This window comes from Castor canadensis, chromosome 3 (assembly GCF_047511655.1).
Source record: "Castor canadensis chromosome 3, mCasCan1.hap1v2, whole genome shotgun sequence".
NCBI classification, from domain to species: Eukaryota; Metazoa; Chordata; class Mammalia; order Rodentia; family Castoridae; genus Castor; species Castor canadensis.
Window position 1 is genome coordinate 74,790,836 of NC_133388.1, and position 26,709 is coordinate 74,817,544.

The 26,709-nt window shown below is 36.2% G+C and overlaps 1 pseudogene; it reads left to right on the forward strand.

Moving 5' to 3' along the window:
* The first annotated feature begins 224 nt into the window (after nucleotides 1-224).
* The window catches only part of LOC109674942 (ADP-ribosylation factor-like protein 6-interacting protein 1 pseudogene), a 64,754-nt pseudogene continuing 38,269 nt past the window's right edge, over nucleotides 225-26,709 (forward strand).

The following is a 26,709-nucleotide window of genomic DNA, read 5'->3' on the forward strand; positions in this document are numbered from 1 at the left end:
ATAATGGCAGTAGGCAGGTGAGTAAACAGTAATTGCAAGCTCACATGGGAGGTGCAACACCTTTTACCCCTCATGAAAAGGTTCTTGTGCTTTTTCCCTCTATGAAGTCAGTAAAATTGACCTATTCAGGGCTTTTCTAACTTTAACAAGTGTGATTTAGTCACACTGTTCTGAATTCTTATTTCTTTCCATACATCATACACCTCCTTGGGGAGAAGAAAAGAATGGCACGGTTAAATGGGAAAGGGTTTATCCTTAACTACTTCTTCTATTCTCCTCTCATCATCCAAGAACTACACAACACCCCTGCCAAACAACAGGAACAAAATGCAGCAGGTTGGTGCTTCCAGGCCTCTTGGATTTGAAGGGATGGGTTGAACAAAGATGACTGAGTGGCAGTTACTTGCTTTGTTTCTGAGTTTATTCATTCATTTACATAAAAGCTTTATTTTCCTGTCTGTAGTGAAAGTGTATTCACAGTCCTAACATCAACGTGCAAAACAAACACTGAACTAGTAGTTAGTAGGGATTTTTTTCATTCAAACGATGTCCTGTCACTTTTATCACACTTTAATTTTCTACCACGAAAGGCTATCTATAAGGAGTTACCAAAAAAGGGGCGAAATGAAAAAGGACTAGGACTGCTTGGTGAGGGGCCTGACTTTATCACCAACATAATTAGAATTGCATGGTGGTAAGAAAAGTTAACTTGACCTATAGTTTGTTTTATTGTTGTTTTAAAATTCTCTATAGACAAGTGCATCTCCTTATAGCCTATACCTGGGACAGACACAGTTTTCCTCTTGGAATTCCCTGTGCATTTAGGAGAATACACAAGACCTGAATAACTGAACCCCCAGAAAGTAGACAATTAATAGGCACCTATTACAAATGAATGGCAATGCAAACATAAAAAGATAGTTATACTAATATAAGATCTAGGGCTATCTGTCTATAAATGAATTCCTATCTATTTGTAACTTTCTAGTTCTTCTTCTGAAAGATTATGTAATGTATGAACAAGAATAAGAATTGTTAACTGTGGACTAAACTGAATGTGTGTATGGCTATAAACTGAAGATAAATATATTCATATATACGTATATGTGAAGTATGAAGATATATATTCACACACACACACGAGATTGAGAGAGAGAGAGGGAAAAGGCTAAGTAGAAAGATAGCAGTCACATCAACTAATCCGAGCTCCTCATATACAAACAGTTTAAACTTCTCTGTGCCCCATTTTCCTCAGGTAAACTGAAGATAACAATAATGCCTGTGAGGATGCAGTGAAACAATGCATATGAAAGGCTTCGACTAACCCAGTCCCTGTCCAATAATTATTAGCTATTATTACTATATGAAATACACTTTTCATTACAGAGAATTGGTCATGGTTTTATATGTTCCATTTATCTGTTTCCCAATTTCTTCACACTTGCTTGTTTGTAAAATAGGAGGAAAAAGATACGAACACCCCTTTGTGCATCAAACATAGATGTCTATGTGCCTGCCAACCCTTGGGCACACTTTAATAGCATGGTCCACCACTGCTACCTACAAATAGGACCTTTCTGTGGGTCATGTGCTGTTCTAGGTGGTTCACAAATACCCACTAATTCAACGCTCTGCAGAGCCCTATGCAGATGAGGAAACTAAAACCTAGACACAAACATTTTGCTGGAAAGCACCCTGATTAAGTTCCAGAGGCAGGAAGTAAGCATATGAAGTTTGGCCAAGGGCAAGTAGCTTTAGCATCATGCTGCACTGCCTGCTCCCGTCCCTCCCACACATACCTCATGAAGACCAGGCAATTTGTCCTGGATGTGGATGATAACTTGGGTTCATAAAGTGAGTCTCTCTGACCTGCTGTCACCTGTGTTAGAAGATTCCACTTCTGATGTGAGCACTGCCCAAATCCTTTTCTACCACTGGAGGAAAAAAAAATTCCAACTCACATTTCATCATCCCCAGATGTAGAGAAGAACCATCATTGTATATGAAATATGAGACATTTCATTGATTAGATTCTCCCTTCTTTGCCTTAAAACAGCCTGTCATTTCTCTAATCATCAGTGGGCATTTTTCTGAGCCTTTCTTTGTCCAGACTTCCTCCAGATGACATCCCTGTCTTCCAGTCCCCTAGAGAGAAAAACAAAATAAGAGCAAAGCCCTCTTTAGTATTATAAGATAAACTTCAAAGCAAATGCATCCCCTGAGAGTGCAGTAATACAGTAATACCTTACTTCAGGGGTTTATTTTCCTTCTCCAACATAGAGCTCTCCTAATATTTCAGTTCAGGGTACATTGCTCCTCTTTATATTACCACCTGCATGGCTTTGCACACCTTTAGTGCCAAGAAGCACGAGAAGATTTTATAACAAGAGTAATTGTAATAAGATTGAATCATGTTGTCAACAGCAAAGGGCCAGAAACCTTAATGATAATGTTACAATAGAGAGCCTGGAAATGGTATAAGTAGGTAAAATGCTGCAAATCGAAGGTGCCCTATGCCTGTAATGCACAATTTAATAGCCAGTCAAAGCCAGTTACCGTAAAATACATCCAGCACCTATAAGACAGACAAGCCTCTGAAAAAAATCCAAATTCCCAAACCTCAAAGGATACAATCATGTTAAAATTCAGTCAGTTAAATAACTGAATTATGATGCATCAAAGCATTTTTAAAAATCAACAGTGAAAAAAAGGAAAGATTATAATTTGCAAATAAGATCTTTCTCTGTTTTGAACAAATGAATCTTCATGGTAGGTATCTCATTTCTCTATATGGTGTGAATAGAATGGGGACCTTGATTTTAGTTCAAAAAAGTACAGAAACATGCATAATCTTTTGGAAAACACTTTAGGTGACTAAGTCTGGTATGGGCCTAATATCAGGTTGATCAGGAAGCTAATCTTTGTAGACTTTCTTCAAGGGTAAATCTGTGAATTAAAATAATACTGCTTACTTCAAGTCTTTCTAAAGAATATCACAAGTGTTAATTCATCAGCTTCCATGATATGCTTTTGGAATAATATGGAAAATAATATTAATGACACTTTGGGCTGCTATAATGCTTTTTATTTGAAAATCTCCAAAGGCATCATAAACATTAATAACATGAACAAAAGTCCTAATAATAATACTAGCTGGGTCTCAAACAGAAAAGATTACTAACCTCATTTTGTAGATGTCGAGATTTAGTCACAAATAGGCTCAGAAAATTGCCTCAGACTACAGAAGCAGTCACCAGCCGAGCCAGCGATAGAAATCAATGCTTTTGATTCTCACATCCCCATTCCAGACAATGTACTATTTCCTATAGAAGTGAGAGGCATTCTATCTGTACTTTTGAATGTAGCATTTTGCCTTCACAAAACTATCTAAAAGTATCTGAACCCTCCTCCTGGTCTACAGCAGTTATCCCTAGTACCTTTCCATCTCAGAATTAGACTCAATGTATAAGTTATATTTATTTCACATGAAGGTTTTTATACTAATCTAGAAATTTTATCTTAATTTTCAGAAATTTATCTTAATTTAGAGCAGTCATATAGATACTCCAAATCTGCTTTTGAGATATCGTTTTATTCCCCTTTGTGTTGTATAAAATTTTATTCTGGTTGTAAGTATCAGAAACTGCTCAGAGGGTCACTTCTGATATCTGTTTTATGTGTAGATACAAAGTTAGTAATGACTGCCCAGCTTGGGCTAGAATTTATACACACTCTAATAAAGATTGAGAATGGTTTGGTTGTCTTTCACCACACCTAGATGTGGAGTCTTTATTGAATATAAAACTTGCTAACACGATTAACCAAAAAATCCATTTTGTTAGATGATGTTTAAAATAAATTTTTTTCTTGCTAACTGTTGGTAAATATTTACCTCAAGCTTGATTTGTGTTAAATTCAATGTGTATTTAGTGTCTGGTGTCTTACAGCAGATGAAAATCTAATAAAAACCAACTAACTAGTTTCTTCTGTGGTTATAGCTCTTGACAACTTTTCTGTTTGTTCTTTAGAACTGCTTTTGTGAAGTGGCAGGGAGCTTATCAGCTTTACTCTCACAAGAAGGTGATGCTTTGCTCCTTTTTATATTTGTCTGAAAGCACTTTCACTAGCTAGCCAGAATGTACTACATGTGAACTTTTCTACAGATCTCCCAAACAAGGTGAAAAAAAATCATTAGTAGTCCAGATTTCAATCTTCTGCCCAGCTCAGGTAACAATAAATGAGTAATTTGCCGCCCTTCACTTGGCAAGCTGATGTGTAATGATTACCCAAGGACAGGATAATGGTGCCATAGTGATTACACTATGTTTTTCTAACCACTTTCAAGGCCTTTGCTTTCAGACCTGCCCTAATGAAAAGAAAGCTCTGAAATTGGGCCAGGTCTTTATTAAAAATTTTCTGAAAGGCTCTGCTTAGATAAAATGTATTCACTTTTCAGATTTGAACCTTCTTATGATTTGGAAGGCACGGGCTCGAGAGTAGATTTGATTGCCTGAACACTTTCATAATGAGGAAATGAGATGTTGGTTAATTCCATAAGCCACTGGAAAGATTTATTTAAAGAAGATATGGTGATAACCTTATGTCTAGAATTTAGACAGTGAAGCAGTTCAGGAGGAATTATGGAAAATGAAGAGTCAGAAAATCCTAAGAACCTGATCTTTGCTTATGTTTCTGCATTACAGTGTGATCTTATGAAAGGCAATTAATATTTCTGAATTTCTTGGTCAGTGTAGGCAGAGTTAGCACAGCTGTCAATCATTATAGTTAGAAGGGATAATAGGTGATAATGATAGATAGATAGGAATACAAATAGAGTCACTATTGATAGGAATATTCTCTGTACATGTAGTTGTGGCTATTCTAATGCCTTTTTGAATTTTATATGCAAGAAACCACGTTGTCAGCATTTAATCCGCCTCCAATCCTTTCTGCACAGTGCTGCCACAGCCATGTTTCAGAAACAGGATATTTTATAATAGCACTACTGTAATGTCTCTTTAACATCCAGTGTTTATCTGAGGATGGCTTACTTGATAATCACCTGGGAAACTTTAAAGATACAGATCATTCCGGTTCCCCCTTTTGTTTCTGTGTGTTGTGAGGGAGATAGGACATAATTACAGAGATAATAAATCTGTATTTTTAAATAACTTTACTGGGACAGCTAAATTAGATCAGGTTGAAAACCACTGACTATAGTACATCCACAACTCCTTATAGAACTAAAGGCCTTTTCTGGAGGAGGCTAGGAAACTATTTTAAGAGACAAGACTGTGGTTGAAAGTACAGAGATGTAAAAATGCCAAGATAGAGGATAGGAATGAAATACAGTCACATTTGATGGGTGACACAAAAGGTGAATATATGAGACAAAGGTCAAATTTAGTGTGCCCTGAGTTTTGGGTACATACAAAAGAAGCTAGTGCGATAACTACTAAGAAGTCAGAATTAAAGACCTAGAGCTCAGGAAAAGATTCTGAGTAACAGATACTACTTTGATACATTCATAGGTATGGGGAAGATTATCTAAGGAGCACAGCCTAAGACTGAATCTGAAGATCTCCAAAATTAAAGGTTGGCAGGAGGTGAGGAGCAAAAGAAGAGGTGACTGAGAGACTGGACAGAGAGTTAGAAAACAAATGTCACAAAAGTTTGGAGAAGCCAGTGGAGTTGATAATGTCCTGTGCTCTAGAAGATTCACAGAGGATAAGAACTGAAAGACTCCCCTGTAAGTCTGCTAAAGCCAGTTTATGGATGTGCTTTGGCAGATGAGTTGTTCTAATGCTCTAGCAATGAGGGGAGATGGAGGGCACTTAAAATCTAATCTGTTCTTTAGAGTAGATTGATTATAAGAGGAAGAAAGAAATAGTAGTAATTAGCGAATGAAAGATGGGATTTTTTAAGATAGGAGAGATTCGACACATTCATATGCTAAGGAAAAGGAGCAACTAAGAGAGAGTAAGGATTGAAATAAGAGAAAAGTGATGGAATAAGGTTCTCAAGGAGACAAGGTAGGAAAGAATTCATAGCACTAGCATAAATGCATATACTTGGTTATCAAAAGCAGGAGAGATATCCCTTCCTCTGGTGCTAAAGGTAGATGGGCAGTAGAGATAGAATTTTTACCTCAAATGCTTTAGTAAGAATAAGTGGAGAAAATGTCTAGTAGGGACATGAGAACAGCAGTGACATCTGAAGCAGCTGCTCTGCAGATTAGAGAACAAGTTGTGATATTCTCAGTAGTATCAATAACCCACTTGCAGTGAAGGGCTATGAAGATGTAACAACCCAAATCATTGGATATGTGTCCAATTGTTCTCAGCAGAGTAGATAGGTTAGATTCTGAGCTGGGGGGCGGGGTGGTAGAACAATAAGATTAGACTAAAGGATGGTCAAGAGGAAGACATTGGAGATTACGATCCAGGAGCTGAGACTGGAAGTATAAGCCTTACTAAGGCAGAACAGAGATGAAAACCCCTTGAGTTTAGGAAATGAAAGAACTGAGGGATGAGGTACGAGATTGTGCAGCATATGGCTTACAGTTAAGGTCAATTTAATCACTCAAGCAGCTGGACCACGGCTCCTCTACACACTCTTCTCCCACAGATAAGACCTCCTACCCAAAAGACCCTTTTTATGAGGACCAGGTACAGTTATGACTTGGATAAGAGGGATGTTGAGAATCAAGGGTCAAGGTGTTAATAAGTGTGGAAATAGTTTTGAGGCTGTAGAGCCTTAAAAATAAGAGCAGGCAGAAGGCAAATATCAAGATGGCTTGATTCATATGCTTTGAGTCTACAATTTTTGGAAACTGCTGATGTTCCTATTTCTCAATTTGAGACATTGTGAGAGTTGTAGTGGTCTAGAGAAAAAAAGAACCTATGTCCCAAATGACAAATTCATGCCAGATATTATGCTAAACACTAATCAAGTTATGATACTACATTTAATTATTATTAAACCAAATATCTTAGTCTGTTTTGTGTTGCTCTAACAAAATACCTGAGTTGGAAGACTTATAGAGAAAAGAGGACTATTTAACTCACAATTTTAGAGGATGAAAGTCTGAGATCTGGCAGCTGTTTACCTGGCTTCTCGTGAGGGCTTTCTGGCTACATAACAATATGTTGTATGGGATCATGGTAGAAGTACATGTGAGAAGTCACATGACAAGATAGGAAGCAAGAGACTGGGGAGAGGTTCACTCTTTCATAGCAATCTGCTCTCAGTAAGTAGGCTAGTCCCATGAGACTTGACACACTCTTGAGAGACAGCACTAATCCATTCAGCAGGGTGGAGCTTCCATAACCTAATTACCTTCCACTAACCCGCACCTCTTGAAGGTTCTACCACCTCACACTGAAGACCAAGTTCTAGCACATCAACCTCTGGGGAACAAACCATATCCAAATCACTGCACCATAATATTATTTCCTCTTTTCATACGTGGGAGCCAAGGACCAAAAAGACAAATAAACCTGACCGAGGTTTCACAGAGAGGCAGAGGCTAGACTAGACTAGACTAGACTCATCTCCTGAGTCCCACTGCTATATATATATCATCATGATTCTTTCAATTCTGATCAATAAGTGTGTTGAGGCTTTATTACATTGTAACTCTGCTTTAGGCACTGAAGATATGGAATATCAGTTAATACCAGATGTCCTTACCTTCAGTGAACCTACGGGAAATACCGTCTTAGTTATTTCTCCAAGAGAAGCAATAACCTATGCCAAAACTTTTAAAAATTGGTAATGTTGGGCCTGTCTTTACTGCATACAGGGTTACAAGTTATTTTCAAACCTTGTATAATCCTTTTGCCAAACATAAAAAGAGGGATCACTATACTAGTGAATATAGAACCATGTATATTTAGACATCCTTTTGTTTTTGGATCTTCCACTAGCCCATACAATTTAAGACTGTGTCTTTTTCTGTTGTAAGCAGTCTAGCTACAGGCATTGTATGTAGTTCTTTAAGAGTCCTGTGATTTTTTATTATTCCTTTGTGACAGCTTCCTCAGAGTTATGCAAATGGTATGCCAAGTATAGTAGACTGAAATTTCTTCCATTTTATCTCTGTCCAAATAGAAGTTGCCTCATCTGCATATAAGAGTTCCCTTTGCAACTCAGTTGTAGTAGAAAATTGGAAGTCGTTTGTATTTGCATTTCCTGGGGATACAGACAAGAGCAGATGCCAATAATGGATGTCATAATTTGCTGCCTTCTCTTTGCTGCCTATAAATCTTTGAATATTTTTCCTACAATAGCAAGTAAAGAGATTCAGCAAGCATAATGGGGAGAGAGGAGATGTAAATCTCAGCAGTGGTGGTGGATTCCAGCTATGAATATTTCAGAAACAAGACACTCCCATTAAATGAAACACTAATGGTTTTTAAGATGCTGCTAGGCCTGATGTGCTTTTGATTTCATTTAATAACCCATAGCTCCTGACTGCACACACTGGATCCTGGTTAGTAGATTCTAAACAAAGTCTTTTCTCATCTTCTAATTTCAAATGCTGGCCTTATTGTGGTGTCAATTCTTGATTACTACACACTACACCAGAGACACACAGGCATGCACAATTTAGAATTTAAATAATTTATATTTGGTTTTGAAATGAAGACACTCATAGAAAAATATTCTCTCTCTCTTGCTTTCTTGCCCTCTCCCTCCTTGCCTCCCTGTCTCTCCTTTCCTCTGTCTCCTCCCCTCTCTCACTCTTTTTCTCTCCTTCACATACACAGATACACATACATATATGAATGTATATAAATAGTACACTCACCGAAAATCTCCCCAAACACTGAGCCTGAATCCTTCCTTTCCTGAATTGTATTTTAGTGGATTGTAACTCAATTTAGTAATGGTAATTATCTGAACATCAATACAAAAAGACTACTTTTTCTCAAATTACAAGAGTCTTAAATATAGAGATGTCAAAATTGGGATTCTACAGATGGAGTAAACTTTTAAACTTTTTCTCACTTCTTATTTCCTACAAATAATAAATTTGATTAATTCAAAATTATCTAAACTTTTTTTCTAACTCACTTTGACCATGTTTCTATCTTTTTTTTACTTTAAACTTGAATCTTTAAATGTCAGTTTGTTTCAAAAGATATGGGGCCAATAGCAAGAGTTCTTTGGTTACACATTTTAAAAAAATCTTCTAAAATATCCAGCCTTCTTATAAGGTATCTATTATTGCTCCAGTGAAATGTTTAAAAACCTTAATTGGCACAAATGTTGTAAACTAACCCCTGTACACCTCATTAACCAGCTGTATTCAGTAAGACTACTGCCAGCAAGATTTGGCAGGCTATTAACTTAAAGAAAATAATTCAAGAAGAAAGAAAAGAAAGAGGAAAAGAAAAGAAGCAAAATCAAAATTAACTCCTAGTAGATGAACTTCTCCTGAATTCAGAAGAATTATCAAATCAGGTGTATTTGATTATGAATACAAATCTCCTCCAAAGTTGAACTCAAGTGAACTTGTTGCCTGAAAACCCCAGCTACCTCATTCTCAGCCTAATTACTTCTTTTCTTTTCTTTACAAGCCAAGTGTCAGCTTTATGACAAAATCTTTTTGAATTTTTCAATGAGAAGATTTTCATTCCTCCTGCGGTAGAGCTGTCGGTGCTCTGCTCAGATCCTTTTCAGCAGACCAGAGAACGCAACTCAGCTGTGAGCAAGAGCTCACTAAAAAAGCTCATGTAATTTACCTTAGGATTGCCCATGACCTACCAGGAGCCCCCTCACCTAGAAATGTCTGAAAAGTTCTCTTTTCTTGGCATTGGCTCATCTTGGGATACAAAAGTTCATCTTGCTTCAAGGTGGGATGACTCAATGTGCCATAAATATGTGGTAGCTTGTCAAGGGATCAGGCTGAGACTGGACTTCTGGTACACCTTTGCAGGACATGCTTCATCCCCAGCCGTGTCCTGCTTTCCTCACTATAGAGGGTTTCTCCTAGGAGAACTCCCTCATATCATTTGCACAAGAATCTCTCTAGTCCTGTTTAGGAAACCTAACCTAAGCCAGTTGGTTTCAGGAATGATCCTAGAAGTAGTCTCTGCAAGTGGGATTCTGGAGTTAGTCATTTGCCAGCTAGATGGCAATAAAGATTCCATGACAGGAGGTTGGTAGGATATGGACCATTCCTGACATGCTGTAGCAATACAAATGCTGCAGTCGCCTGTAGTGATCGTTATTGGAACGTAGATCAACTTATCCTGTGCAATGTTCTTGATACTTTAGTGTCTCAGGATAAATGATAACCATATGAATTGTGGAATCTGGTAGTTGTTGTTGAGTGTCATTATGCCTTAAAGAGACAAAATCACAGGATCAGGCTCAATCAGCAATTTAATGTAAGCCATGCTTCCTTGGTCACCACTGAAGAGACCGACTTGTTCAAAAGTGCAGACAGAGCTGACAACTGAGCACAGATTCCCCTGGGCTGTGAATTCAGCCTTTTTTGAAATTCTGTCATTCTTATAATTAACCCCTGTGTCTGGTTATTTATCAGATCTAGGCTAGACTATGCTTTGATTTTTAAATCTCAATTAGGGAAAAACATTTAGGACCCTAAAACTGACCAATGATTTTTAATGCATTTAAGTCTCAATCAAATGTAATTTCCAAGTAGTATTTAAGTATGTCTTATTTTTATCTCTACACCTGAAACTGATGAAATTCAATCAATGAAATTGTGCTGGTCTCAGGAGCTATTGTTCACTTTGTGTCTAGGGAAATAGGTCATATTCTCCTGCAGTATATAGGAAACCCTCTAGAATAAATGAAAAACAAAATTTACAATATCTTCTGATAAAATGTCACTACATTTTCTCCAATGGGAAAATCCCATTAGATTTTCTTTTTCTTTATTTAGGAAAAATGATTCCTGTCTCTTCCAAAATAGTAAGGTATTTGTATCAAAATAATCAGTTCTAACAAAGATTTGCAAATTTTCCTCGTGTGCTTTTATAAATGTCCTTCTGAAAATCTCAGAGATTGGTTAGCATAGCTTGAGATGGGAGGCATTTCCCATTTACTCCTTTGGATTCACGTGTTTTTCCACCCTTCGGTGTGGCCCGGGAGTCTGTAGCTGTGATCTCTGCTCTCTAGCTTCTAGGTGTGTTCATGCAATGGGAAGACAATGGTAGAAGACTAGAAGGTGGTAGTATCACGGGATCAGGGTAGTCTGCCTTCAGCAACTTCCCTGGTAGTTTCTATTCACAGTGACTGCTCTTCTTTTCCAAGAGCTAAGGTCCTATCAACTGACATTCTCTGACTTTCTCGTGATTCTAGCAACTTTTACCTTCAGGTTGAGAGTGGCATTGGCTATGCACTATCACCAACACTGGAGCTGTGTGTCATCTTTTGTTCGTTTCCTAAACACATCTCATATATTGGTAACTTCTTTATTTAATACCTGCAGTTCCTTATTTGAATGTGCATATCTTTCCTCTTGTGACACTAACAAACCTATATGCTTAAGAACAAAGGATACAATTTACTAGTACCCCTGTTTGTTACACTGAAAAAGGTTTTATATGGCAGATGTCAGGAGTTTTTCCAGATGGGGATTTCCCTCAAAGTTACTGCCAATTTAACAAAATGTTACGGCTGAAAATAAAATTTTTATTATTAGTGAAGCTAAATATTTTCACACATTTATTTGATATAGTATTTTGATAATCTTTTCATTACATTTTTAAATTCCTGCTTACCTTTTAATGGTTTATAAATGTTTCTTATGTTAGGAGTAATAACCCACTGTACTACGTATATGTTACAGCATTATCACTAGTCTTCTGTTTATCCTTCAATTTTTTCTTTTTAAACTGTACCCAAATGTTCATTTTTTATAATTTTAATTGTCTGTGTTTTTATATCTAACTTAGAAATGTATTATTTACTCAGAGATAAAAACACTCTTCATATTTTATTTTGGTACACTTATGGTTTTGTCTTTCACATTTAATAGTAATATACCTGGAATTTTATTTGATGGAAGGGGTTGGGGACTGTGCTTTATTTATCCATAGAGCCAATGTACAAACTTGAAAAACTCTGCTCATGAGTCAAATAAATGGGGGATCCCTGTTTTGTGGAGGGGGTGGACTGAAAATGGCCACTAGCTAGATACTAGGAGATTGAAGGATATTGGATTTCTTTAATTAGTCTGTTGTAGAATAAATCATATTTGTTGGGATTAATTTTTTGCATATTCTTTCATCCAATTTATTTGGAGCTATCAGGTTTAAGAGCTTCCCGGTTACTTTTGTGGAGTGAAGTGTATCCATGAAGTTCCTCAAGCATTTTATTCTCTTCTCCAAGGATCACTTGATAATGTTTTCATTATTGTTGCTAGAACAACACGGTAAAATGACTGAGAAATACTGCCTGTTGGGTGCTTAGGAAGTCCCATTTGTCAGGCTTTTGTTGTCTTGTCCAAGGCTCTGGTTTCATCCTTACAGCTATGGAGAGACAATTCTTTAAACTCTCATGGAGATACTGTGAGAGTGAAAAGTTTGGAGGTGTTCTCAGAGCAGTGACAGAATATATGGTAACAAAGAAATAACCATAAAACAAATAAGGAATTGACATCTTAAAGAAAGCTATTTTTCAATCTCTTTAAAGTTGTGGTATAGTTATAAAATTATAATATTTATACGGCATATTGGGATGAATGTATAACTTTGCCATAGCCAGTCAGCTCAAGAGACCCCTTCTGTCCCCAACCCCCAAGGGCTAGGAGAACTAATATCTCAGCACACCCATGGAACCCACCACAGTGTTCAGTGTGTTGACAGGGACTTGGAATCTCTTCGAGGAGTAGGATTATTGGATCAAAGATGTGCATTTTCAAGTTTATTAGCTATTGCCAAACTGCTCGCTGAAATATCTACTTGCCTCACTCTACAAGCAGTATATGCTAACTCCCATTGGTCGCTATTCACATCAATATTTTGCATTACCAGACTTAATTTTTGCCGTTTTACTGAAGTGAAGTATCTCATAGCTTTAATCTACATTTGTCAGATTAGTAATAGAGTTGACAATATTTCCGTGTTTTTGTTCTTTTGGATTTCCTCTATATACCTGTTCCTATTCTTCATAAATTTTAAATCTGTTTTTCTATTTTCTCATTTATTTGAAGTTCTTTATATTGTTGAGATTTTTTGTTGTTGTTGTTACATGAAGTAGGACTGTCTTGTTCCCATATGTGGCTTGTGTTTTCAATTCGTATACAGTTTTTTAATGAATAAAGTTTTGAAATTTACTATAGTCAAATCCACCAGAATTTTCCCTTGAATTACATTTTGTTTCATTGAAGAAATTGTTTCCTATGTCAAGGTCAGAAAATATTATCCTACATTTTCTTCCTACAAGGTTAAAAGTTTTGCTTTAATACTTCATTCTTTCATCCACAATGCATGGCTTTTCTCTTTTTTTTTCCAATATAGCATGAAGCAATGGTGGAAGAATAATTTTTTGTTGTTTAATTCCTCGGTACTGTAACAACTATGGTTTGTCAGGAAAGCAGAAACTATATCAGGTATTTCAAACAAAACTCACTTAATTCAGGGAATTTATTGCAAAAACATTGAAATAGCAGAAGGAGAAATAAGGAGAAGACTTTTCTATAGGAACAAAAATGAAGAGATGACAGGAAAAGAAGAAGGTGCTACCCTTCTTGGTATGGAACCTGCAGGCCTAAGCCTGCTGCAGGACATGCTTCCACTGCTGGTGCTGAGATCACAGGGAGCAGTACTGAACCTCAGGCTGTCACCAGAGCAAACTACCTGGACTCCTGTCGACTAATATAAGGTTAGTTCCCCTTTCCCTGACATACTTTTTATGAAATTATAGTTGAAATGACTCTCACCAGATAAAATGGACTTAGAACCATTAATACTAATAACTGTTACCCAAACCTATGTTATTTTTGTTGAATATTTATGTCTTAACGTGTTTCTCCCTTCTCAAATTATTCATTGCTATTGTTGTTTCGTGCTTATTTAGATTTACCAATTCATTAGCCCACCTTTCCTCCTCAGTCCTTTACTGAATCCTCGTCCTTCTTCAGGAAGAGTACTCATGAGAAATTCCTTCAGTGAGGGCCCGCTGATAGAAATTGCACTGCACTTTGATTCAAGAAAATGTTTTTATTTTGATTCTATTACAAATAATGTTGTGATCACAAAATACTGGTTTTATGAAAACTTTTTTCTCAGCTTGCTGAGATGGGTAATTTCCTCTTCTTTTTTGTTATTGCTACTGATAAATCAGATATGTATTTAATTTTTGGTGGTAGTTTGTCTCTTCTCTTACCTTGCTTCTAAAAGTATTGCTTTTGGTGCTGTAGAGACTACTTGTGTCTTGTGATATTTCTTGAATCTGAGATCCCAGAGTCTTTTATTACTTCTAGAAATTTTCCATCCACTGTCTTAATAGACTCTCCACCATTCTTTCTGTGTTGCTCTGAAACTTCTTTAGGATGTGTGTAGAACTGTCTTCTTTTACTTCCATATCTTTTAACCTATATGATATGTTTTCCATTTCTTCATCTCACTATGTTTCTGTTAATAGTTTCTTCAATCTTCAAACTTATTTTTCTGTTCACCAATTCACTCTTCAGCCATATTTAATCCTTTTTAATACATAAATATTTTATTTCTATAAATTATTTTTCATTTTTTCCAAATTTTCCTGGTCCAGTTTTTATCATCTTTTAGTAGGTTCATTAAAAATTATAGGGGATAAAGCAATTAACTGGAACCTGATATAAGAAAATGAATATCTTTAATGCATACACACAAATGCCTTTTTAACTCTTTTCAATGACAATGGAATTGCACTGTATGATGCGTCTATGCTTAGCTTTAAAAAATTATAAAAATTTTGAAAATCCTTACATAGCATATATAGAACTAACTACTCTTAATTCCTACAAAGTAGTCTATTTATGAGCACTTTTTTGGGTAGTATTGCTTTCTTAGACCTTTGATTTTTCTCATTTATTTTGATGAGTTTAAACACACCATTTTTTGAGTGTGTTCAGTTTTATTATCTGAAGATACTTTTCCTGTGGATGATTTTTGGTGTAGACTTCTTTCCTCTCCAGATCCCAGATCAAGTCAACAGAGTTCCATCCAATGCACTTTGCCAGTACATGGATTTTTCCCTACCTTTTGTATCTGAGTGTTGTGAGTGTGTCTGTGAGGTGAGGGTTTGCCCATCCAATTCCCCAACTAAGTCTTGTTCATCAAATTTCCTGAAAGCAAGACCAATATCCCCTCCCACCTGTAGCTGCCAAAGTGTCAGCATCAGCTTACTAGTCTGATTTTCAATCTTCTTCTTGCTTTTAGTTCTGAGGACATCACATATTTCTTTATGAATTTGGCTATGTATTTTAAACATCAGTTATTGTGTTTTTATCCCAAACTTAGAGGTGTTTGCAGTTGAAGGATTGTCTGGGTCTCTAATCCATCATGTTGCTAGGCATAGAAGTCCTACTGTTTCATCACTTAGCTTAGAACTGTCTGGAGACCACTTGTCCTTGCAACTCTCTCCTTAGCTTTGGATACCTCTTGCCTTTCTGTGTTCTCTCTGCTATGCTTAAGTATGGTAATTTTAAGTCTGAAACTTTGACATGGGTAATAACCTACTTGTTTGAATTTCAAAGTTAAACATGGATAGTCCTAACATACAATGTCAAGAACACCTCCAATAAATATTTTTACATTTCATCGTCTACCTTTCCCTTTCCTTCTCTCACATGACAATAGCTCAAGGGCATTCCTGTTTCAATTCCAAATCCTATGTTTACTTTACAGTTACATTTGAGGTAAAGCAAAGTAGTAGAAAGAGTGGTGATTAGAGTAAAAGAGGCTGAATTATAGTTTGCCTACCATTGAATGGTATGACCTTGAGTTAAATAATTCAACTTCTTAGTGCTAGTTAATCTTAATCTGTATGAAACCCTCAAGCTCTTTGTGTGACCATGTAATTCTTTATTTCATTACATCTGAGAATTTCTTCTAGTTAACAAAAGTATGGAATGATTGAAATCTGGAAGGGATGTTTTTAAGTTTTTAAATAGTAATTTTAAAAGTCATTCATAAAAATTTGAAAAAAATCATATCTCTCTGTGTGTTTTTTCCCTTAACTCTAGAAAAAGAAGTTTTTAATACATTATATAAAATTATTTAAGGTAAGAAAATGGACTGACAAGATTCGAATAAGAAAAGTCCAGCAAACTGGTCATGGAGGTGTGTAGGTTACATGAAGATGTGGAGCTAAGTATTCTCACCCAGAGCATAGCTGGAGGAATTAAATATAGTCACAAAGCATGTGATTAAGGAAGTATAGTATTTCATTCTTTGCAAGACTTCAGTATTTCAGGTAGTCTCTGCTTATCCTGTCTTCTCCACATTTACACTTATCCTTATTCACACAATTCAGGTAAGCCCAGAAACGTTTAGTGGGAGTCACTAGAGAAGCTTTCAGAATCCTGGCTCCCTGATGCTAAAGCTAGTTGCAATAGTTATGATTCACACACACACACACACACAAAAAAAAACAAAACCATGGCCAGAGCACTCCCTTTAATAAGAATGCTGGGAAGGGAATTTGTTGCTCTTTTTGATTTAGGCCTTTTAGTAGCTTTAACATTTGGAAGGTGTGTCACTTTTTCCTTTTTGCCTGCTCAAATTTAAATAGGTCCATTTCACAGCAGTGGTTAATGAGATCATTTTATCTTTAATTTTCTCTAACAGTAGTAAAGATCCTCAAAACCTGTGACATAATTTCCTCAAAGAGCAATGATAGCATTTTTCTAGTCACTCTGGAGGCTTTGAATTGCTGATAGGGAAATGTAGCTCCCATTCACTTCCAGTAGATGGCAGGTACAGTACTTCAAACCTCTCATAACATGAAAAAACACAACAGCTCAATACTTAAAAATAGATGCTACTGTGTTTTAAAATCTCAAATGCAATAAAAAGAGGGAGTAAAACTTTTGTTTATGGATCTAGTTATCATATTACCATATAAGTATCTTCTCATTTTTGTCTTCTACTAAAAATACAAATGCAACAAATGAAAATATGTCTTTATCAGGGAATGCCTACAATTTAAGATTGCAAATTAAGCACTTAAATGTTGAATAATATAATCACCATGTTATAGATGTTAATTAAAGTGCTTAGTGAACAAAGATACATTTAGCAATTTTAAAATATAAATTTTGGAGGATAAGAAACTATTGTTTTATGACAATTATTGTCTAATAGGATAGGTTTCTATTTGCATTCTATTTATTCCTTTTTAAACAGATTCGTAGATGGCAAAAGTACAAATACAGATAGACACGTACATACCAAGATAGATGTCACAATTCATTCCTTTGTTTTCTTTGAATAATTGGTACCAGTGTTTCTTACAACCTACTATGGAAATGAATTTCTATGGTGTATATGGGAGGAAATTTCTCTGTAATCTGTAGTAAGGAACAATAAGGAATATGTAGGTAGGTCCATTGTAGATAGAAAAGTAGGCACTCAGTCAGACCACACATCCCCTGCATAGTAAGACAGATTTCTGACGGTTTTTTTTTTCCTGTGGTGGATGACTGTGAAAGCTGCAATATATTTCATTACCTATTCATGTACACACTTTCATTAAAAATGTATCCAGGTGTGACAGCACTGAAATATCCAAGACTTTCAGAAATACTTTTTATTAACTCAGCAAAATGCTTTTAAAGATATATAAATAATTTTAATTTTAACATAAATTTTGACTTCCTTATAAATTAATCATATTTGTGTTATGCAGAAGTTGTTTCATGTGACTTGTTTGAGATTCAGTCAAAATTATAGCTAGGTATCATTGGGATATTCACTTGATACTATACTATACTACACTATACTGTACTATACTATATAGTGCACTATACTATATATTTTATCTTTTTACAGTCTCTCCCTTTAAATTGTGAGCAGAGTATTTTTCAGTGGTTTTATTGATTATTGAATCCTCAATATTTAAGATAATGCCTGACATTTAGTGGGAGCTCAAAAAATGTTAAGTGAATGAATGGTTTTACTTTATAAGGCTAGGTCATCGAATAAAAGAAAATAATGGGCAATGGTCACTTAATAAATGTTTGATTGGTGCAGTTCCCCTTTCCTCCCGCTGTCCTGTCTAGTGTTGTATGCTGGAAAACTTGTGGTCATCTTTGCTTCTTACTTTCATTCATTACCTTAGATTAGATCATTGTTTTCAAATCTTGGCTCCTCATGCTAGCAGCATGGGTATTACCTGGCAGATTGTTAGAAATTCAGAATTTCAGGCCTCCCTCAGCCGAGAAATGCTGAAAATAATTTGAATTTTGAGAGGATTCCTTGGTGATTCAGGCATACAGTAAATTTTGAGAAGCACTGATCTAAGTCACTGTTTCTTCCTCCACATATCTTATTTTTACCTTGCTCTAGTCACCATAAGAAATGAAACTGATATCTTCTAATTTTGTCCACTTGCCTCTAAACATACAGCATATTACAACTAGATTCAAAGTTTTAAATGAAGACTTGGTCACTTTATGCCTCAGCTTAAGTATCTACAACTTAGTAATAGAAAGTGCAGATAAATCCTCATTCTGAAATTTAAATCTCTTCATCATCTAGCTCTACCTTATTAGACAGGAGAAATAAATTCTAGCATTCTACTGGACATCAGTGTCATTATAGTTTACAAATTATTATATATTTCATAAAGAGGTAAAGAATGTAGTTCAGAGGTGCTAATATACATGAGACCCTGGGTTTGATTCCCAGCACAAAAACCAAACAAACAGAACTAGAAGAAGGAGTTTGATGACTTCAAACATGAAGAAATGATAGAGTTAAGAAGGTGGACATACTCATTCCCTAATTTGATCATCACATATTGAATGCATCAAACTATTATATTATACCCCAAATATTAAGTGTTAATCAAAAAATTTATAATTTTTAAAAAATTATTTTATTTTTTTTATTCATATGTGCATACAATGTTTGGGTCATTTCTCTGCCCTTTCCCCTACCCCCTCCTTTATCCCCCCCACACCTCACCACCCAGCAGAAACTATTTTGCCATAACTCTAATTGTGTTGAAGAGAGAGTATAAGCAATAATAGGAAGGACCAAGAGTTTTTGCTAGTTGAGATAAGGATAGCTATACAGGGAGTTGACTCGCATTGATTTCCTGTACATGTGTGTTACTTTCTAAGTTAATTCTTCTTGAACTAACCTTTTCTCTAGTTCCTGGTTCCCTTCTCCTATTGGCATCTGTCACCTTAAAGTATCTGCTTTAGTTTCTTTGCATTGAGGGCAACAAATGTTATCTAGTTTTTTAGGTGTTTTACTTATCCTCATATCTCCATTGTGTGCTCTCGCTTTTATCTTGTGATCAAAATCCAATCCCCTTGTTGTGTTTGCCCTTGATCTAATGTCCACATATGAGGGAGAACATACGATTTTTGGTCTTTTGGGCCAGACTAACCTCACTCACAATGAAGTTCTCCAGTTCCATCCATTTACCTGCAAATGATAACATTTCATTCTTCTTCATGGTGCATAAAATTCCATTGTGTATAAATATCACATTTTCTTAATCCATTTTTCAGTAGTGGGGCATCTTGGCTGTTTCCATAACTTGGCTATTGTGAATAGTGCTGCAATAAACATGGGTGTGCAGGTGCCTCTGGAGTAACCTGTGTCACATTCTTTTGGGTATATCCCCAAGAGTGGTATTGCTGGATCATATGGTAGATCAATGTTTAGCTTTTTAAGTAGCCTCAAATTTTTTTCCAGAGTGATTATACTAGTTTACATTCCCACCAGCAGTGGAAGAGAGTTCCTTTTACCCGCATCCTCGCCAACACCTGGTATTGCTAATGATGGCTATTCTAACAGGGGAGAGATGGAATCTTAGTGTGGTTTTAATTTGCATTTCCTTTATTGCTAGAGATGGTGAGCATGTTTTCATGTGTTTTTTGGCCATTTGAATTTCTTCTTTTGAGAAAATTCTGTTTAGTTCATGTGCCCATTTCTTTATTGGTTCATTAATTTTGGGAGAATTTAGTTTTTTGAGTTCCATATATATCCTGGTTATCAGTCATTTGTCTGATGTGTAGCTGGCAAAATTTTGTCCCACTGTGTGGGTGTTCTCTCCAGTTTAGAGACCATTTCTTTTGATGAACAGAAGCTTTTTAGTTTTATGAATTCCCATTTATCTATGCAATCTCTTAGTTTGCTGTGCTGCTGGGGTTCCATTGAGAAAGTTCTTACCTATACCTACTAATTCCAGAGTATTTCCTACTCTTTCCTGTATCAACTTTAGAGTTTGTGGTCTGATATTAAGATCCTTGATCCATTTTGAGTTAATATTGTGATAGGGTGATATACATGGATCTAGTTTCAGTTTTTTGCAGACTGCTAACCAGTTTTCCCAGTAGTTTTTGTTGAAAAGGCTGCTATTTCTCCATCGTATATTTTTAGCTCCTTTGTCAAAGACAAGTTGGTTATAGTTGTGTGGCTTCATATCTGGGTCCTCTATTCTGTTCCACTGGTCTTCATGTCTGTTTTTGTGCCAGAACCATGCTGTTTTTATTGTTATTGCTTTGTAATATAGTTTGAAGTCAGGTATCATGATACCTCCAGCATTGTTCTTTTGACTGAGTATTGCCTTGGCTATTTGAGGCCTCTTGTGTTTCCATATAAATTTAACAGTAGATTTTTCAATCTCTTTAATGAATGTCATTGGAATTTTAATGGGAATTGCATTAAACATGTAGATTACTTTTGGGATACAGACATTTTCACTATGTTGATTCTACCAATCCATGAGCATGGGAGATCTCTCCACTTTCTATAGTCTTCCTCAATCTTTTTCTTCAGAAGTTTATAGTTTTCCTTGTAGAGATCGTTCACATCGTTTATTAGGTTTACACCTAGGTATTTGATTTTGTTTGAGGCTATTGTAAATAGAATTGTTTTCCTATATTCTTTTTCAGTTTGTTCATTATTAGTGTATAGCAATGCTAATGATTTTCTATGTTGAGTTTATATCCTGCTACCTTGCTGTAGCTATTGATGATGTCTAGGAGCTTTTGAGTAGAGTTTTTTGGGTCTTTAAGGTATAGGATCATGTCATCTGCAAATAGGGATATTTTGACAGTTTCTTTACCTATTTGCATTCTTTTTATTCCTTCTTCTTGCCTAATTGCTGTGGCTAGGTATTCCAGTACTATGTTGAATAGGAGTGGAGATAGTGGGCATCCTTGTCTAGCTCCTGATTTTAGAGGGAATGTTTCAGCTTTTCTCCATTAAGCATGATGCTGGCTGTAGGTTTGTCATATATAGGTTTTATAATGTTAAGGTACTTTCCTTCTATTCCTAGTTTTCTTAGAGCTTTTATCATGAAATGATGTTGGATCTTATCAAAGGCTTTTTCTGCATCTATTGAGATGATCAAGTGGTTTTTGTCTTTGCTTCTGTTAATGTGGTTTATTATGTTTATTGATTTTCATATGTTGAACTACCCCTGCATTCCTGAGATGAAGCCTACTTGGTCGTGGTGAATGATCTTTTTGATGTGTTGTTGAATTCAGTTTGCCATTATTTTGTTGAGGATTTTTGCATCAATGTTCATTAAGGAGATTGGCCTATAGTTCTCCTTTTTGGAGGTGTCTTTGCCTGGTTTTAGCATAAGTGTAATACTGGCTTCATAAAATGCCTTCGGCAGTTTTCCTTCCCTTTCTATTTCGTGGAACAGTTTAAGGAGGGTTGGTATCAGTTCTTCTTTAAAGGTCTGATGGAATTCAGCAGAGAATCCATCAGGTCCTGGACTTTTGTTTTTGGGGAGACTCTTGATTGCTGCTTCAATTTCATTTTGTGTTATAGATCTATTCAGGTGATTAATTTCCTCTTTGTTCAGTTTTGGATGATCATATGTATCTAGAAATCTGTCCATTTCTTTTAGATTTTCTAGTGTATTTCCATATAGGTTCTCGAAGCAGTCTCTGAAGATTTCTTGGACTTCCATGGTGTTTATTTTTTATCTCCCCTTTTGCATTCCTGATTCTACTTATTTGGGTTTTTTTTCTCCTCATTTTAGTCAGGTTTGCCAGTGGTCTGTCGATCTTGTTTATTTTTTCAAAGAACCAACTTTTTGTTTCATTGATTCTTTGTATGGTATTTTTGGTTTCTATTTCATTTATTTCAGCTCTTATTTTTATTATTTCTCTCCTTCTACTTGTTTTGGGATTTGCTTGTTCTTGTTTTTCTAGGAGTTTGAGATGTATCATTAGGTCATTGGTTTGGGATCTTTCAGTCTTTTTAATATATGCACTCATGGCTATAACTTTCCTCTCAGGACTGCCTTAGCTGTGTCCCATAGGTTCTGGTAGGTTGTGTTTTCATTTTCATTGACTTCCAAGAACTTTTTAATTTCCTCTTTTATTTCATCAATGACCAATTGTTCATTAAGTAGTGAGTTATTCAGTTTCCAGCTGTTTGCATGTTTTTTGTCTTTACTTTTGTTGTTGAGTTCTAGTTTTATTGCATTGTGTTCAGATAGTATGCATAGTATAATTTCTATTTTCTTATATTTACTGAGGCTTGCTTTGTGCCGTAGGATATAATCTATTTTGGAGATGGTTGCATGGGCTGCTGAGAAGAATGTATATTGTGTAGAAGTTATATGAAATGTTCTGTAGACATCAGTAGGTCCATTTGATCTATGGTATATTTTAGATGTAGTACTTCTTTATTGATTTTTTGTTTGGATGACCTATCTATTGATGATAATGGGGTGTTAAAGTCTCCCACAACCACTGTGTTGGCGTTTATATATGCTTTTAGGTCTTTCAGGGTATGTTTGATGAAATTGAGTACATTGACATTGGGTGCATATAGGTTGATAATTGTATTTCCTTTTGGTCTATTTCCCCTTTTATTAGTATGGAATGTTCTTCTTTATCTCGTTTGATCAATGTAGGTTTGAAGTCTACTTTGTCAGAGATAAGTATTGCTACTCCTGCCTGTTTTCGGGGGCCATTGGCTTAGTAAATCTTCTTCCAGCCTTTCATCCTAAGCATATGCTTATTTCTGTCGGTGAGATGGGTCTCCTGTGAGCAACAAATTGTTGGATCTTCCTTTTTAATCCATTTCATCAAGTGGTGCCTTTTGATGGGTGAATTAGTCCATTAACATTAAGTGTTAGTACTGATAGGTATGTGGTGATTCCTGTCATTTAGTTGTCTTAGTTGTTTGAAAGTTTGATTGTGTGTACCTAAGTTGAGGTTACTCTCTACTGTCTTGCTTTTTCTTTTCCTGTGGTTTGGTGCTGCCTGCCCTTTCCTGGTTATGTTGGGTTTCACTTTCTGTGTGCAGAATCCCTTGAAGAATCTTTTGTAGTGGTGGCTTTGTGGTCACATATTGTTTTAGTTTCTGCTTATCATGGAAGACTTTTATTGCTCCATCTATTTTGAATGATAGTTTTGCTGGGTATAGTATCCTGAGGTTTTCCATATCCTGAGTCCCTTACTCTTTAATGTTTCTGTTTTTGTCCTGAGTTCATTTATCTCTTTGTTAATTTTTTTCTTTCTTCACTTTGGTGTTTATACAGTGCTTCTATGGTTTCTTTTATTTCTTCTTGTGCTTTTTCAAATTCTCTTTTTTTGTTGTCTTGGAATTTCTTGAGTCTCCTGTACATTTTGGCTGACCATATCCAGTATTATCTTATAAAATTCTCATTGATTACTATAGTATTTCTTCTTTTAGATCGTTCTTGTGGGCTTCATTGGGTTCTTTGGCATAGTTTATCTTCATTTTCTTGAAATGTGGATCTGAGTATCTGTTTTCTTCATTCCCCTCTGGTTCCTGTACTAATTTTTAGCTGTGGGGAAACTGGTTTTCCTGTTTTTTCTGTCTTCCTGTCATTGCTCTTGGTATTTTATTGTTCCTGTACTATGTGCAATTAAATATTTTCTAGTTTGTAATAATAACAATGGTATTATTTAGAATGGAAGGGTGATAGGAGATGTAAAGCAAAGAAGTTAAAGGAAAAGGGAAAAACAAATAAACAGTAGAAAAAAAACAAAACAAACAACAAAAAAGTTTCAAAGATATAAACAGGGAGAGATAGTGTACTAATCAACAGTTAGTTGAACAGGCATTAGACAGACAGAGAGAGGATTGAAAATAAAAAAATAAAAAATTAAAAAAAAATAAATGAAAAAAAAATTTTAAAAATCTCCTAGTTCAAATACAATAACATTTCAGTCTTAATAATTTTGGTGTTCGTCCCTCAGCCTCCAATCCTGGAGATGGTGTCTCAGAAGTAGTTTTGTCATTGTCTCATCAAAGGGGAAAAAAACTAAACAAAACAAAACAGCACAAAACAAACAAACAAAAAAACCCCACAAAGTGTCCCAAGTTCAAATTCAATAGAGTTTCAGTAAGTTTTTCAGCATGCAGATGTAGTTCAGTTATTGTCTCATTAAAGGAAGAGAGAAAAAAAAAGAGTCTGGAGACAGTTCTGTGGATGTCTATCTGAGGCTGCGGCTCACCTGCCCGCTGCTGTCAGCCTGCTGTTGCTGGGAGGCTTTATTTATGCAGATCTCAGGAGTGAGCTTAACACTCACCTAGCCCCTTAGGCTTTGTTTACTTAGAGTTCTCCTGGGTGCTACCAACACTGCTACAAGCTTTCCCCTTTCCAAGCACACTGGGGGAGGTGGCACTGCACCCGCTTTCTCAGGCCTGTGTATTTGTTTACAGCTCACATGGGAAGTGGATCTTCCTCCCTCTCCTGTAGAGTTTTCCTCCCTCTGCCACTTTTACAAACTTTCCTGCTCAAGGTTGATGGGTGTGTGCCGCTGCTCCTGCCTCCTCCAGCCGGCTTGTGAGGGTTTTCCCCTCCCCCCCCTTCAGTGCTCAGGGCGCCCCATCCTCTTTGCAAAGTGTCTTTGTTGTTGTTGTTATTGCTTATTAATCAGTTTCTCTTTTTTCCCTGGGTGGGGGTTGGTCTGTCCAGGGGACTATGCTGATCTGGCCCAGGGTTGTCTGTGAGAGTACCACGTATCACTTAGCTCACCTTGTGGTCTGCATCTTCCCAAGCTGTCTGGGTACTGGCATCTGGCGGCAGCATGGGAGCCCTCCTGGTTTCTCTGTTTAACGTGAAGTGGAGATGCTATATGCAAGATGGAGTTGTGGAGGATTCAAAGTTTTGCCTCTTCTGGGTGGTTTTTCCTGTAAGGTGTATCTCTAGCATCTCTCCAAGATTTTACTTTAGGAGGTATACTTTCTGCTTCCTCCCTCTAGCCGCCATCTTGGAATTCTCTAAAATTTTTTATTATAAAAAAAGTTGACATCAAAAAGATTTTAGCTAATCAGCAGCAAACATTTCATCTTTTTGTTTCTTTGACATCTCCAATAAATCATTCATAAAATTAAGTAAATTCTTAGGTTCCATATTGAACCAATCTACTTTTAGGACTCTTTGGGTTTCCAGTAACCCAAAGCAATTAGCTAGCTGAAGCACAAAGAAATGGCTCAAACTCAAAGGTCAAAAGTGCAGTAGTGCTCAGAAGGCACAAGAACTAGAGCATGGAATGCTGCGCAGTATGACTTCACTATTCAGAGCACTTTCCTTGTGGCCTGGTCTGTTAATCTCACACATTCTCCTCTCTTCTCTCTGCATCCTTGCTGTCATGGCTTCTCTGGTCCATATGAAAGGCACCATGCTCACCAAATTCTTTGAGCCTATGTTTTTTAGGGCTAGACTTTCAAAGCAATTGAATCAGGCTCTTTTTGTCCTTATTTCAAGTACTTGATTGGTCCAGCTCAGACACATCCAGTCAGCCACTTACAGAGGAAAAAATGGTCACAGCCAGGACATCAATGTTTTGTGATAATTGTGGGGAGAGGGGAGTCATGTTAGGAAATTATTTTCTAATGTGTAAATTATAACCACCTAACATAGAATCTTATCCCATATCTATTTAGGTAAGTAGAGAATAAAGCTTTTTTCTTCCTCTGGCAAGGTCAAAGTGTAATTAATCCAATAGTTGAGAGCTTCATCTTCTCTTATACATACATTAATATCTTTTTCTGACTCATCTGGTCAGTCAGATAGTTGTTGCACTCTGTACTTCAGGGCATGAGCAATGAAGAGTTTTAGCAGTCATCTTGCTACCCTGCTTTTATCCAGGAAAGGCTTCATTTTAAGAAGGCTTTCTAGGAATTAAAAACCCTTCAGCTCCAGTTAAGAATCTATCATACAAGAGTGTTGTTACATATATGTATATACAATGACAGCATAATGAAACTTACCAAATACTGTTTGAAAATGGGAAAAGGAATGCTGGGGAAAAGGGAATATACTAGAAAGGGTGAACTTGTTCAAAGAACACTGTACACATATATGGAATTATCACAAACAAGCACTCTTGTACTGTTAATGTACAGTAATAAAAATGTTTAGAAAATCCAGCTTCAGTAGTATTCAAAAAATGAAAATTAGAATATTAAACATATTAAATTAGCAAAAATCTCAAAAAATGAGTAACCCAATGTGTTTGGGGACATTAGAATAATATTTTTGGAAATTGATTTGGCAACATGC